Below are 15,930 nucleotides of genomic sequence, written 5' to 3' on the forward strand. Positions count from 1 at the left end.
GTTGGTCACGGCTACCACAACCTCCAGGTCTTGGAACTTTGTTACCATAATAAATAATAATAATAATAACAATAATAATAATAATAATTCCATGATATGTATAGCACACACAGAGATTACCAAATTAGTCCCTGTCACAATCTTTTCAACCTACCAGTATATTTTGGAGTGTGGGAAGAAACTGGAGGACCCGGAGGAAACCCATGCAAACATGGAGAGAACATACAAACTCTTTGCAGATGTTGTAGAAAGAACGAAAAAACAACAAGAGAGGCCGGCGCCTCGTGTAATACTGTTGGGATCACAAACAGTGATAAAAATAAATGTCTAGGTAACGCGTTTCGGTTATAAGAACCTTCTTCTATTTTGGTCTGAAGAAGGTTCTTATAACCGAAACGCGTTACCTAGACATTTATTTTTATCACTGTTTGTTATTTTATATAATAAAAGATTTTCAATTCAGATTATTTTCAGCTATTTATCACTATCGTAGATACGATTTGGCCTATTAGCGCCCCATGTTAGCTGCTTTCTCCCGTTTTTTTCAGTTTTTACTCCATTTTGCAGGTCCCCAATTCTGCATGGCTGTTATGCTAGCCACTGAGCCCCATGCTGCCCGTACCATGACTCAGCAAGTGTTAGTCCCGCACCTAATTTGGAACTAATTCTAATAATTTTATTTCACAGTTTAAAGGTAACTTGTCACCAGGAGACCCATTTTTAGCACTCCCCCAGTCCCCACAGAGCATAGTACATACACTGCCCAAGTGTTTTTGTATTAAAAATAGGTTTTACAGAAAAAAAGATATGTTATATTGTACCTTTCTGTCTGACTAGGCACTCGTCCACTGGGAGGGGCTGGAAAGGAGCAGTTTCCCCCCACCCTTGGGAAACATGTGACCTTTTCAAATATATGAATAACTCCCCTCACTTGGGATTGGCTGCAGAGGAGCAGGGGGCGTCGCTAAGCCCAGTGCTGGGTGTTTTCATATATTTGAAAAGGTCACATGGAGAAGCTGTTCCCCAAGGGTGGGGGCTGCTACTTTTCAGCCCCTCCCATTTGGCAACTGCCTAGTCACACAGCAGATGCTAATGAAAGGTACAATATAACATATCTTTTTTTCTGTAAAACCAATTTTTTATACAAAAACACTTTGGCAGTGTATGTACTATGCTCTGTGGGGACTGGGGGAGTGCTAAAAATGGGTCTCCTGGTGACAGGTTCCCTTTAAGTTGTTTTATACGTATAGATTAGCTGATAGCAATGATACTTATAGACTTATACAAGGACTAGAGGGATAACCAATGTTGAAGTCTAAATTTATACAAGTGATAAACCAGAGACCTTTGCACTGAAGAATCTTACCTTTATGTCATACATGGCCTTTCATCAGATACTAGTTTACACCTCTAGTTAACATCCCTGCCCCTCCTATAAATGTTACCTACTGTCATTCCGCGCTCATTTGTGACTGTAAAGAGAAAGAAGATATTGATACTTGACATTGAAGGCCTCTTCTAGGTCCGGTGGGATGGGGACCTGTATATGGTCTTCTGTGATCATCCTTCTTCTAACGTCTTCAGTGTCTGGTAGGATTTTTTTTTCATTCAAAATTGGATAAAATTTGATACAATGATGTAAATTATCTCTAGAAATTAAGACTCGTGAGGCGTCTCTTAACTGGAAACTTTTGTAATCAAATAGTTGAAGCAAATTCCTATAGTTGATAAAATTTACTAATTTATACCATGGATATGACTGTGTATTAGAAGGGGGTTATTTATGTTGTATGTTTGGACAATCAATCGAGCATTATGGGTTCTTGAATCTGTGTTAATTAGAAACTAAAAATAAAGAAAAATTTTTTTTGACCAAATGAGATATAGAGGGGAATTTAATACGGCTTACTGACCCAGTTCTGGCGTAAACACTGACAATCCAGACCTTCAGCCTCATTTACTATCTCTGTGCACCACATTAGTTTATTATTTTGACCAACTACACAATAAATACAAAAAAAAAGTACTTTATACGCCTATCTTTGCCTATCTTTGCCCATCTTGAACATGCTTTGCCTGGATGCGTTGGTCTACTCAAAAGTACAGTTGAGAGATTGTGAGCCCCATGTGGGACAGAGACTGGTTGGTAAGCTCTGTGTGCTATACATATCATGGAATTATTATTATTAATATTATTTATTATGGTAACAAAGTACCAAGACCTGGAGGTTGTGGAAGCCGTGACCAACTTCCAGAACCCCTCTCTTGCATGTTTGGGCACTTCGTCCCGGGCACGGCAGAATTTTTGGAACTGTGATTCAGCCTGAGGGAGCTTGTCCTGTGCCTGGACGCATTGGTCTACTCAAAAAGTACAGGTGATCATTGGGTTTGTTGCAACAAAAAAGTAAAGAGTGGATTCGAGGCCAATGTCTATTTCCTAAACGATTTGCAATTTTTTTGTAACATTCCATCAAAAAAAACTTTTCACTAAAGACACAGTAACTCCGTTTGGGAAGAATTGAGCGTAGAGTAAAAAAAAAAACACATAGCTTTACAACGCGTTTTGAACATTGCAATACTTAGACCAACTTATAACCGTCTTATCGTTGGGAGATATATTAATGGTATACACATCCATCATTGTTAAAACACAGATATTTTGATCTACATTTAAGAAATCCTGATCCCCCCCCCCCCCCCCCCCCCTTAGCGTTTTGGGCTTTCACAATCCAAGTTTCAATTACAATTTGAATCTTTTTTTGATCCTATCATAAAATGATAAACATAGTCTCCGCATTGCACTCATATCAATGGCTTTCACCCTAAATTGGTACATTTTGATATTTTATTTCAACTACGGGTATATTTTAATTTCTATTTTACTATGTTAAAATGACTAAAGGGATCAGGTCATCCTTCACCCCGCTGGGCTGAGCTCTTCTTGTGGTCATGTCTCGATCAGTCAGCAGAAGTTCTCAGAAGGTCTTCTGTTTACATTTCATTTTTCCATTCTCACTCTCCAAGATCCATCCATTATTATCCTCTAATTTGATTATAGTGCACTTTATGGGATATACGAGGGGTCATTTCTTGGTTGGTTTAGCTTACATCAGTAGCAACAGTTTTCATTGATACCTTGTACAGTTTTAATTACTTGCAAGCAAAAGATATCCACTTCGATAGGGCATCCTCATGGTTTTCAAGTATTTATTTTTTCAATCGATAGGTATATAAAGCAATGCGTTTCGGCATTGGACCAATGCCACATATGTACAAATTTTTCTCTGTACATATGTGGTTTAAACCTGATGAAGGCATTGGTCCAGTGCTGAAACACATTGGGGCATATTTACTTACACGGTCCATTCACGATCCAGCGGCTTGTTCTCCGTCGAGGATTCGGGTCTTCCGGCAATTCACTAAGGTAGTGCGCCCGATGTCCACCAGGTGTCGCTGCTGCGCTGAAGTCTATCAGAGTTAACTGGAGTTCACCGTCCGTTGCTGGGTGCAGGTAAGTGTGTGTCAAGCGTCACATTTTTTTATTAAATACGGCAGGTTTTCCGACGGCCACGCCCCCCAATTTTCGTCAAGTGCTTGCCGGCACCGATGGGCCACAATCCGATCGCATGCGCCAAAATCCCGGGGCAATTCACTCAAAGCAGTAATTTTCGGGAAACGCGATGACAAATAGCTATTTGGGCCCTTAATAAATGACCCCCATTGTTTTATACACCCATTGATGAAAACTATCAGGATTTCTTTACGGACAGGTTAAACACATGGACATTTAACCCCCCGAGACCCTCTTTCCACTACCAGCTGCTCCTCCTCCTCGAGAAAACAAAGAATCTATCTACATGCTTGTCTTTCCCTCTCGGAAGGTGAGCATTCCACCTCGCTTCATTTCGTACCCTACCTTTTACCTGCACTTGAGTCTCTTGCGCTTTTATATCCTCTCACGTTCCTCCAGAAGTCCATTTCCTTTTGTACCGTTTTAAGAACGTCACAAAGGATCATTGCATTTTTTAATTTTATGAGCTATGATTTATCTATGTGGAATCCTAATATGCTTATAAGCATTTATTTGAATACTTTTCCCAGGGAAAGGAATTGTTTGTTTTTTCAATTTTTGTTTTTACTTTTTCTCCCCTATAGTTTTTTTAAAATGTATTTTTATTGAAATTCTGCACTAATTTTATAAAGAATAGATATTTTTTATGTTTACAGAAATAACATTTATATTAAATCACGTTATATTATATTTTATACAAAGCGTATGCAATATACCAGAGAATATAACAGAAAACACGTGTGATGGCCTGTTCTTAGCATATCAAATTACACATCATAGTGATGGTATTTAATATTCCATGCCGTGTACTAGGAAGCGGGAAAAAAATTCCAAATCCAAAGAAAATGGTGAAAAAGCACATTTGCGCCATTTTCTTGTGGGCTTGTATTTTAAGGCTTTACTCTGTGCCCCAAATGACACGACCAGTTATTGGTCACTGTTTAGGATGGACACTTTAATGGAAATCAATCACTTAAAAGAACAAAAAAAAGGCTACAAATAATCACCTCCGCTCCTCTTCATCTTGATCCTGGTGCTGTCCTTCACTTAGCTCGACACACCGGGATTAACTAGAAAAGAAACTTATAATGAGCAGCATGGAGCACCGGGACAATATGTCCGGCGCTCTGGGCTGCTAATCATGCACAGTCCTGCACCAACCCCTCCCATGCTGGGAGCATAGGAGAGCAAGGTTACGTTACGCTACGCATGGGGTATAAATTCACACCTCAACGCCTCACATAACCTAGAGAAGAAACTTATAATTAGCAGCATGGAACTCAGGAAGAAGATGTCCGGCGCTCTGGGCTGCTAATCATGCATGGTCCAGCACCTCCCCCTCCCATGCTTGGAGCATGGGAGAGAAAGATGACATCACACGTGGGGTGTAAATTCACACCTATTACGTGACGTTACCTCCGTTTCCTATGCTCCCAGCTGTTCTGTTCTGCTCTCCTCTATAAATGGTGATATCTTTAGAACCTCTTATTATAAAAATGTTATTCAAAAAGTATGATTGAAAAAATTTTATAAAACATTTACATTATTTTTTCAATGAATTATATACTTTTTTAATAGAATTAGCAAATAGCTAAAAATTAGAAAAAATGTCACCTTTTGGTACTTCCTCCAATGAAAGTTTTTTAATAAGCGTTTATTATGTGTAAATCTTTACCAAAATATGTACACCGTCCATCTGTCACCCTTTCACGGATGAAGCTATAGACGCAGAGGGTGCAAGTACTTGTCTCCCTGCAGTTCCTTCTCCATTCACCTGACTGGCTGGAGCAGGGGACACTTCAAATAGTGGCAGGTTGTGCATAATTAGCAGCTCGTAGCGCCGGACATCTTGTGCTGCTACTTATAACTTTCCTTGATGTGTAAAGCCTTGCGACCGATAGCACCAGGATCAAGGTGAAGAAGAATGTAGGTGAGTATTTGTAGCCTTTTTGTGCTTTCTTACATGGCTGATGTCCTTTAAGTAGCCAGGGACAGTTTGGGGACTTTGAAGCACTCTGTCCTTGTCTGTGTCCCACCCCTACAGTCAGAAATGAAATTATTTTTTACAAATCCCACTCCATACTGTAGCTTTAACAATGAATGTCTCCGGTTATATGGCACCTAGAAATGCAATCCTGGTACAATTTTAAAGTTGACACCAGAAGAGTGTTTTTGGGTGCTGTGGGTAAGAAGCTTTAACCATTTGAAGTGTCCCCTGCTCCAGGTGAAGGAAAAATGGAGAAGGAGCTGCAGGGAGACAAGTACTTGCATCCCTGCGTCTGTAGCTGCACCTGGGAAAGGGTGACGGATTGATGGTGTACATAATTTTGTAAAGTTTTACGCAATATAAACAATTTTTTTTCAAATTTTTAGATATTTGCTAATTCTATTAAAAAATAAGTAATTAATTGAACTGTCCTATCAAGATGAAGTTTCATATGTCATGAAAACAATGTGAATATTTTATAATATGTAAAGCGGTTCCAAAGATATTGTCATGAATAGAAGAGAATTGCACGGATTGACCTGGACATTCAGGAAACAATTTCCACATTTTAAGTATTGTCCATGTATCAATTTTTAGAAACTGAAAAACCACTAATCTGCCCTTTATTGTATATTACTCAGGTCTGCCGTGTGCAAATGGAGGAGTATGGGATGGAATAAAATGTAACTGTCCTCTGGATGTCGATGGAACACAGTGTGAGACTGTTGTAGTCAGAGCAGGTACAGTATGTGCGTGGCAAAAAAATGTATGAATTTTGATTTCAATATTATGAGTTTATATCCCCACAAAGCTAGGACTGAATGTAAAAAAATGAAACTTAATAAGAGGCTTAAAAATATTAAGGGGGCAGTATTATAGTAGTTATATTCTTGTACATAGGGGCAGGGCCAGATTAAGGTTGGTGGGGGCCCCTGGGCGCAAAATCTGGTGGAGGCCCCCACTGAATGCAGCGTGCATACACATCCTCCTGCTCACTTTCAACTATCCCAGCAGTAACACCGCTACATTCAGCCGCCTCGCCCCCAGTAACACAGCTACATACAGCCGCCTCACCCCCAGTAACACAGCTACATACAGCCGCCTCATCCCCAGTAACACAGCTACATACAGCCGCCTCATCCCCAGTAACACAGCTACATACAGCCGCCTCATCCCCAGTAACACAGCTACATACAGCCGCCTCACCCCCAGTAACACAGCTACATACAGCCGCCTCACCCCCAGTAACACAGCTACATACAGCCGCCTCATCCCCAGTAACACAGCTACATACAGCCGCCTCATCCCCAGTAACACAGATACATACAGCCGCCTCACCCCCAGTAGCACAGCTACATACAGCCACCTCATCCCCAGTAACACAGATACACACAGCCGCCTCACCCCCAGTAACACAGCTACAGACAGCCGCCTCACCCCCAGTAACACAGCTACATACAGCCGCCTCACCCCCAGTAACACAGCTACATACAGCCGCCTCACCCCCAGTAACACAGCTACATACAACCGCCTCATCCCCAGTAACAGAGCTACATACATCCGCCTCATCCCCAGTAACACAGCTACATACATCCGCCTCATCCCCAGTAACACAGCTACATACATCCGCCTCATCCCCAGTAACACAGCTACATACAGCCGCCTCATCCCCAGTAACACCGCTACATACAACCGCCTCATCCTCAGTAACACAGCTACATACAGCCGCCTCATCCTCAGTAACACAGCTACATACAGCCGCCTCGCCCCCAGTAACACAGCTACATACAGCCGCCTCATCCACAGTAACACAGATACATACAGCCGCCTCATCCCCAGTAACACAGCTACATACAGCCACCTTGCCCCCAAAAACATTGCTGCATACAGCCGCCTCATCCTCAGTAACACCACTACAGACAGCCGCCTCGCCCCCAGTAACACAGCTACATACAGCCGCCTCGCCCCCAGTAACACAGCTACATACAGCCGCCTCATCCACAGTAACACAGATACATACAGCCGCCTCATCCCCAGTAACACAGCTACATACAGCCACCTTGCCCCCAAAAACATTGCTGCATACAGCCGCCTCATCCTCAGTAACACAGCTACATACAGCCGCCTCATCCTCAGTAACACAGCTACATACAGCCGCCTCGCCCCCAGTAACACAGCTACATACAGCCGCCTCACCCCCAGTAACACATCTACATACAGCCGCCTCACCCCCAGTAACACAGCTACATACAGCCTCCTACTCCCAGTAACACCGCTACATACAGCCCCCTCGCCCCCCCAGTAACACAGCTACATACAGCTGCCTCATGCCCAGTAACACCACTACATACAGCCGCCTCATCCCCAGTAACACATCTACATATAGCCGCCTCGCCCCCAGTAACACAGCTACATACAGCCGCCTCATCCCCAGTAACACAGATACATTCAGCCGCCTCACCCCCAGTAGCACAGCTACATACAGCCACCTCATCCCCAGTAACACAGATACACACAGCCGCCTCACCCCCAGTAACACAGCTACAGACAGCCGCCTCACCCCCAGTAACACAGCTACATACAGCCGCCTCACCCCCAGTAACACAGCTACATACAGCCGCCTCACCCCCAGTAACACAGCTGCATACAACCGCCTCATCCCCAGTAACAGAGCTACATACAGCCGCCTCATCCCCAGTAACACAGCTACATACATCCGCCTCATCCCCAGTAACACAGCTACATACATCCGCCTCATCCCCAGTAACACAGCTACATACAGCCGCCTCATCCCCAGTAACACCGCTACATACAACCGCCTCATCCTCAGTAACACAGCTACATACAGCCGCCTCATCCTCAGTAACACAGCTACAGACAGCCGCCTCACCCCCAGTAACACAGCTACATACAGCCGCCTCACCCCCAGTAACACAGCTACATACAGCCGCCTCACCCCCAGTAACACAGCTACATACAACCGCCTCATCCCCAGTAACAGAGCTACATACAGCCGCCTCATCCCCAGTAACACAGCTACATACATCCGCCTCATCCCCAGTAACACAGCTACATACATCCGCCTCATCCCCAGTAACACAGCTACATACAGCCGCCTCATCCCCAGTAACACCGCTACATACAACCGCCTCATCCTCAGTAACACAGCTACATACAGCCGCCTCATCCTCAGTAACACAGCTACATACAGCCGCCTCGCCCCCAGTAACACAGCTACATACAGCCGCCTCATCCACAGTAACACAGATACATACAGCCGCCTCATCCCCAGTAACACAGCTACATAAAGCCACCTTGCCCCCAAAAACATTGCTGCATACAGCCGCCTCATCCTCAGTAACACCACTACAGACAGCCGCCTTGCCCCCAGTAACACAGCTACATACAGCCGCCTCGCCCCCAGTAACACAGCTACATACAGCCGCCTCATCCACAGTAACACAGATACATACAGCCGCCTCATCCCCAGTAACACAGCTACATACAGCCACCTTGCCCCCAAAAACATTGCTGCATACAGCCGCCTCATCCTCAGTAACACAGCTACATACAGCCGCCTCATCCTCAGTAACACAGCTACATACAGCCGCCTCGCCCCCAGTAACACAGCTACATACAGCCGCCTCACCCCCAGTAACACATCTACATACAGCCGCCTCACCCCCAGTAACACAGCTACATACAGCCCCCTACTCCCAGTAACACCGCTACATACAGCCCCCTCGCCCCCCCAGTAACACAGCTACATACAGCTGCCTCATGCCCAGTAACACCACTACATACAGCCGCCTCATCCCCAGTAACACATCTACATACAGCCGCCTCGCCCCCAGTAACACAGTTACATACAGCCGCCTCACCCCCAGTAACGCAGCCACATACAGCCGCCTCGCCCCCAGTAACACAGCTACATACAGCTGCCTCATGCCCAGTAACACCACTACATACAGCCGCCTTATCCCCAGTAACACATCTACATACAGCCGCCTCGCCTCCAGTAACACATCTACATACAGCCGCCTCCCCCCCAGTAACACAGTTACATACAGCCGCCTCTCCCCCAGTAACACAGCTACATACAGCCACCTCACCCCCAGTAACACAGCTACATACATCCGCCTCATCCCCAGTAACACAGCTACATACAGCCGCCTCATCCCCAGTAACACAGCTACATACATCCGCCTCATCCCCAGTAACACAGCTACATACAGCCACCTCGCCCCCCAGTAACACAGCTACATACGGCCGCCTCATCCCCAGTAACACAGCTACATACGGCCGCCTCATCCCCAGTAACACAGCTACATACAGCCACCTCATCCCCAGTAACACAGCTACATACAGCCGCCTCATCCCCAGTAACACAGTTACATACAGCCGCCTCACCCCCAGTAACACAGCTACATACAGCCGCCTCGTCCCCAATAACACATTTTTATATCCACCTTCACACATTTATGTACCCATATACATTTATACAGTAATACACAGAGTATACACAAACTCATAAAGTATATACACACATACAATATATATACATCACACATACGGCATACACATTATATACAAATACATATATATATATATATATATATACACATACAGTATACACTGACCATATATACACATACATGCAGTATAAAAATACCATATACACACATACTGCATATACATACAGAATATACACACATACAGCAAATACACACACATTCAGTATATACAGCATTTTTACACACATACGGGAAATACACACACAAATTCAGTATACAGAGCATATACATACATACCACATACACAGCATATAAACATAAACATACATCATATACACATATGTGTATATATATGCATATATTTAAATGTGCACATATATATGCTTATACAAATATATGCATGTATAAATACAATATATTCATCTATACACAGTATATACATATAAAGACAGTAAATGCATATATACACAGTATATAAATATATAGACAGTAAATGCATATATACACATGTACACAGTATATAAATATATAAACAGTAGATGCATATATACACATATACACAGTATATACAGATATAGACAGTAGATGCATATATACACATATACACTGTATATACATATTTACACGGAATATACATATATACACACAGATAAATACATATGTAATGTATACTTACCCTTTTTACGGTTGACCAGCCGTCGCGTTCAGTGGGGTGCCTGTTCGGTGTGAGGGTCAGTTGGCTGCTTGTTCGGAGGGGTTGGGGGGGTGTACGGACAGGGGGGGTGGCGGAGGACCGTTGCTTGTTCCAAAGGGGGGGGGAGTTGGGACAGGACGGCTGCTCGTTCGGGGGAGGGGGGGCGCAGCAGAGGACGGATGCTTGTTCGGGCGGGCGGGGATCGGAGGACGGCTGCTCATTCCGGCGGGTGGGGGGTGCGGGGGCTGGGATGAGCGGAGGACGGCTGCTTGTTTGGGAGGGGGAGGGAGGCGCTGGGAGCGGAGGATGGCTGCTTATCCGGGGGAGGGCTTGAGGAGGACGGCTGCTTGTCCGGGGGAGGGGGGGCTCGCAGAGGACGGCTGCTTGTCTGGGGGAGGGGGGCTCGCGGAGGACGGCTGCTTGTCTGGGGGAGGGGGGCTCGCGGAGGACAGCTGCTTGTCCGGGGGAGGTGGGGCTTGCGGAGGACGGCTGCTTGTCCGGGGGAGGGGGGGCTTGCGGAGGACGGCTACTTGCTCGGGCAGGGGAGGAGGGAGCGCAAGCGGTATTGCGAGCAGGCGGGGAGGTAGGCGGGAACCTGTGCCGGGGGCGGACGGCTCGGCCATGCAGCTGAAGGGCGGGAAGGCGGTAACTTGTGCCGGGGGCGGACGGGCGGGCAGGCCATGCAGGGGGGTCTTCGGGGAGGCGGTCACCTGTGCCGGTTTCTGGCGGACGGCTCAGGGAGGTGGCGGCTGAGGAGTCAGGGCCCGGGGGGGGCGCGATCTGGTGGGGGCCCCCTGGGGAAGCAAGATGGTGGGGGCCCCGGGGCTCGAGCCCCGGGACCCCCGCCTATAATCCGGCCCTGCATAGGGGGCAGTATTATAGTAGTTATATTCTTGTACATAGGGGGCAGTATTATAGTAGTTATATTCTTGTACATAGGGGGCAGTATTATAGTAGTTATATTCTTGTACATAGGGGGCAGTATTATAGTAGTTATATTCCTGTACATAGGGGGGCAGTATTATAGTAGTTATATTCTTGTACATAGGGGGCAGTATTATAGTAGTTATATTCTTGTACATAGGGGGCAGTATTATAGTAGTTATATCCTTCTACATAGGGGGCAGTATTATAGTAGTTATATTCCTGTACATAGGGGGCAGTATTATAGTAGTTATATCCTTGTACATAGAGGGCAGTATTATAGTAGTTATATTCCTGTACATAGGGAGCAGTATTATAGTAGTTATATTCTTGTACATAGGGGGCAGTATTATAGTAGTTATATTCCTGTACATAGGGGGCAGTATTATAGTAGTTATATTCTTGTACATAGGGGCAGTATTATAGTAGTTATATTCTTGTACATAGGGGGCAGTATTATAGTAGTTATATTCCTGTACATAGGGGGCAGTATTATAGTAGTTATATTCTTGTACATAGGGGGCAGTATTATAGTAGTTATATTCTTGTACATAGGGGGAAGTATTATAGTAGTTATATTCTTGTACATAGGGGGCAGTATTATAGTAGTTATACTCTTGTACATAGGGGGCAGTATTATAGTAGTTATAATCTTGTACATAGGGGGCAGTATTATAGTAGTTATATTCCTGTACATAGGGGGCAGTATTATAGTAGTTATATTCTTGTACATAGGGGGCAGTATTATAATAGTTATATTCTTGTACATAGGGGGCAGTATTATAGTAGTTATATTCCTGTACATAGGGGACAGTATTATAGTAGTTATATTCCTGTACATAGGGGGCAGTATTATAGTAGTTATATTCTTGTACATAGGGGGCAGTATTATAGTAGTTATATTCCTGTACATAGGGGGCAGTATTATAGTAGTTATATTCCTGTACATAGGGGGCAGTATTATAGTCGTTATATTCTTGTACATAGGGGGCAGTATTATAGTAGTTATATTCTTGTACATAGGGGGCAGTATTATAGTAGTTATATTCTTGTACATAGGGGGCAGTATTATAGTAGTTATATTCTTGTACATAGGGGGCAGTATTATAGTAGTTATATTCTTGTACATATGGGCAGTATTATAGTAGTTATATTCTTGTACATAGGGGCCAGTATTATAGTAGTTATACTCTTGTACATAGGGGGCAGTATTATAGTAGTTATAATCTTGTACATAGGGGGCAGTATTATAGTAGTTATATTCCTGTACATAGGGGGCAGTATTATAGTAGTTATATTCTTGTACATAGGGGGCAGTATTATACTAGTTATATTCCTGTACATAGGGGGCAGTATTGTAGTAGTTATATTCCTGTACATAGGGGGCAGTATTATAGTCGTTATATTCTTGTACATAGGGGGCAGTATTATAGTAGTTATATTCTTGTACATAGGGGGCAGTATTATACTAGTTATATTCCTGTACATAGGGGGCAGTATTGTAGTAGTTATATTCCTGTACATAGGGGGCAGTATTATAGTCGTTATATTCTTGTACATAGGGGGCAGTATTATAGTAGTTATATTCTTGTACATAGGGGGCAGTATTATAATAGTTATATTCTTGTACATAGGGGGCAGTATTATAGTAGTTATATTCTTGTACATAGGGGGCAGTATTATAGTAGTTATATTCTTGTACATAGGAGGCAGTATTATAGTAGTTATATTCTTGTACATAGGGGCCAGTATTAGAGTAGTTATACTCTTGTTCATAGGGGGCAGTATTATAGTAGTTATATTCTTGTACATAGGGGGCAGTATTATAGTAATTATATTCCTGTACATAGGGGGCAGTATTATAGTAGTTATATTCCTGTACATAGGGGGCAGTATTATAGTCGTTATATTCTTGTACATAGGGGGCAGTATTATAGTAGTTATATTCTTGTACATAGGGGGCAGTATTATAGTAGTTATATTCCTGTACATAGGGGGCAGTATTATAGTAGTTATATTCTTGTACATAGGGGCCAGTATTATAGTAGTTATACTCTTGTACATAGGGGGCAGTATTATAGTAGTTATAATTTTGTACATAGGGGGCAGTATTATAGTAGTTATATTCTTGTACATAGGGGGCAGTATTATAGTAGTTATATTCCTGTACATAGGGGGCAGTATTATAGTAGTTATATTCTTGTACATAGGGGCCAGTATTATAGTAGTTATACTCTTGTACATAGGGGGCAGTATTATAGTAGTTATAATCTTGTACATAGGGGGCAGTATTATAGTAGTTATATTCTTGTACATAGGGGGCAGTATTATACTAGTTATATTCCTGTACATAGGGGGCAGTATTATAGTAGTTATATTCCTGTACATAGGGGGCAGTATTATAGTCGTTATATTCTTGTACATAGGGGGCAGTATTATAGTAGTTATATTCTTGTACATAGGGGGCAGTATTATAGTAGTTATATTCTTGTACATAGGGGGCAGTATTATAGTAGTTATATTCTTGTACATAGGGGGCAGTATTATAGTAGTTATATTCTTGTACATAGGAGGCAGTATTATAGTAGTTATATTCTTGTACATAGGGGCCAGTATTAGAGTAGTTATACTCTTGTTCATAGGGGGCAGTATTATAGTAGTTATATTCTTGTACATAGGGGGCAGTATTATAGTAATTATATTCCTGTACATAGGGGGCAGTATTATAGTAGTTATATTCTTGTACATAGGGGGCAGTATTATAGTAATTATATTCCTGTACATAGGGGGCAGTATTATAGTAGTTATATTCTTGTACATAGGGGGCAGTATTATAGTAGTTAAATTCTTGTACATAGGGGCAGTATTATAGTAGTTAAATTCTTGTACATAGGGGGCAGTATTATAGTAGTTATATTCTTGTACATAGGGGGCAGTATTATAGTAGTTATATTCTTGTACATAGGGGCAGTAAAATAGTAGTTAAATTCTTGTACATAGGGGGCAGTATTATAGTAGTTATATTCTTGTACATAGGGGCAGTATTATAGTAGTTATATTCTTGTACATAGGGGGTAGTATTATAGTAGTTATATTCTTGTACATAAGGGGCAGTATTATAGTAGTTATATTCTTGTACATAGGGGGCAGTATTATAGTAGTTATATTCCTGTACATAGGGGGCAGTATTATAGTCGTTATATTCTTGTACATAGGGGCAATATTATAGTAGTTAAATTGTTGTACATAGGGGGCAGTATTAAAGTAGTTATATCCTTGTACATAGGGGACAGTATTATTATAGTTATATTCTTGTACATAGGGGGCAGTATTATAGTAGTTATATTCCTGTACATAGGAGCAGTAATAGAGTACTTATATTTTTGTACATAGGGGGCAGTATTATAGTAGTTCTATTCCTGTACATAGGGGGCAGTATTATAGCAGTTATATTCTTGTACCCAGGGGGCAGTAATATAGCAGTTATATTCTTGTACCTAGGGTGCAGTACTATTGCAGTTATATTCTTGTACATAGGGGGCAGTATTATAGTAGTTATATTCATGTACATAGGGGGCAGTATTATAAAGTTATATTCTTGTACATAGGGGGCAGTATTATAGTAGTTATATTCTTGTACATAGGGGGCAGTATTATAGTAGTTATATTCCTGTACATAGGGGGCAGTATTATAATAGTTATATTCTTGTACATTGGGGGCAGTATTATAGTAGTTATATTCCTGTACATAGGGGGCAGTATTATAGTAGTTATATTCCTGTACATAGGGGGCAGTATTATAGTAGTTGTATTCTTGTACATAGGAGGCAGTATTATAATAGTTATATTCTTGTACATAGGGGGCAGTATTATAGTAGTTATATTCTTGTACGTAGGGGGCAGTATTATAGTAGTTATTTTCTTGTACATAGGGGGCAGTATTATAGTAGTTATATTCCTGTACATACGGGTCAGTATTATAATAGTTATATTCTTGTACATATGGGGCAGTATTATAGTAGTCATATTCTTGTACATAGGGGGCAGTATTATAGTAGCTATATTCCTGTACATAGGGAGCAGTATTATAGAAGTTATATTATTGTACATAGGGGGCAGTATTATAGTAGTTATATTCTTGTACATATGGGGCAGTATTATCGTAGCTATATTCTTGTACATAGGGGCAGTATTAAAGTATTTATATCCTTGTACATAGGGGGCAGTATTATTATAGTTA

The 15,930-nt window shown here is 42.5% G+C and overlaps 1 protein-coding gene across 1 annotated transcript in view; it reads left to right on the top strand.

Annotated features, from left to right (window-relative positions):
- Positions 1 to 6,201: 6,201 nt before the first annotated feature.
- Positions 6,202 to 15,930, top strand: part of LOC140125776 (uncharacterized) — a 50,739-nt gene continuing 41,010 nt past the window's right edge. The window contains exon 1 of the mRNA XM_072144645.1: positions 6,202 to 6,298. The gene's annotated coding sequence lies outside the window, so the exon portion shown is untranslated. The remainder of the gene's footprint in view (positions 6,299 to 15,930) is intronic.

This window comes from Engystomops pustulosus, chromosome 4 (assembly GCF_040894005.1).
Source record: "Engystomops pustulosus chromosome 4, aEngPut4.maternal, whole genome shotgun sequence".
Taxonomy (NCBI): Eukaryota; Metazoa; Chordata; class Amphibia; order Anura; family Leptodactylidae; genus Engystomops; species Engystomops pustulosus.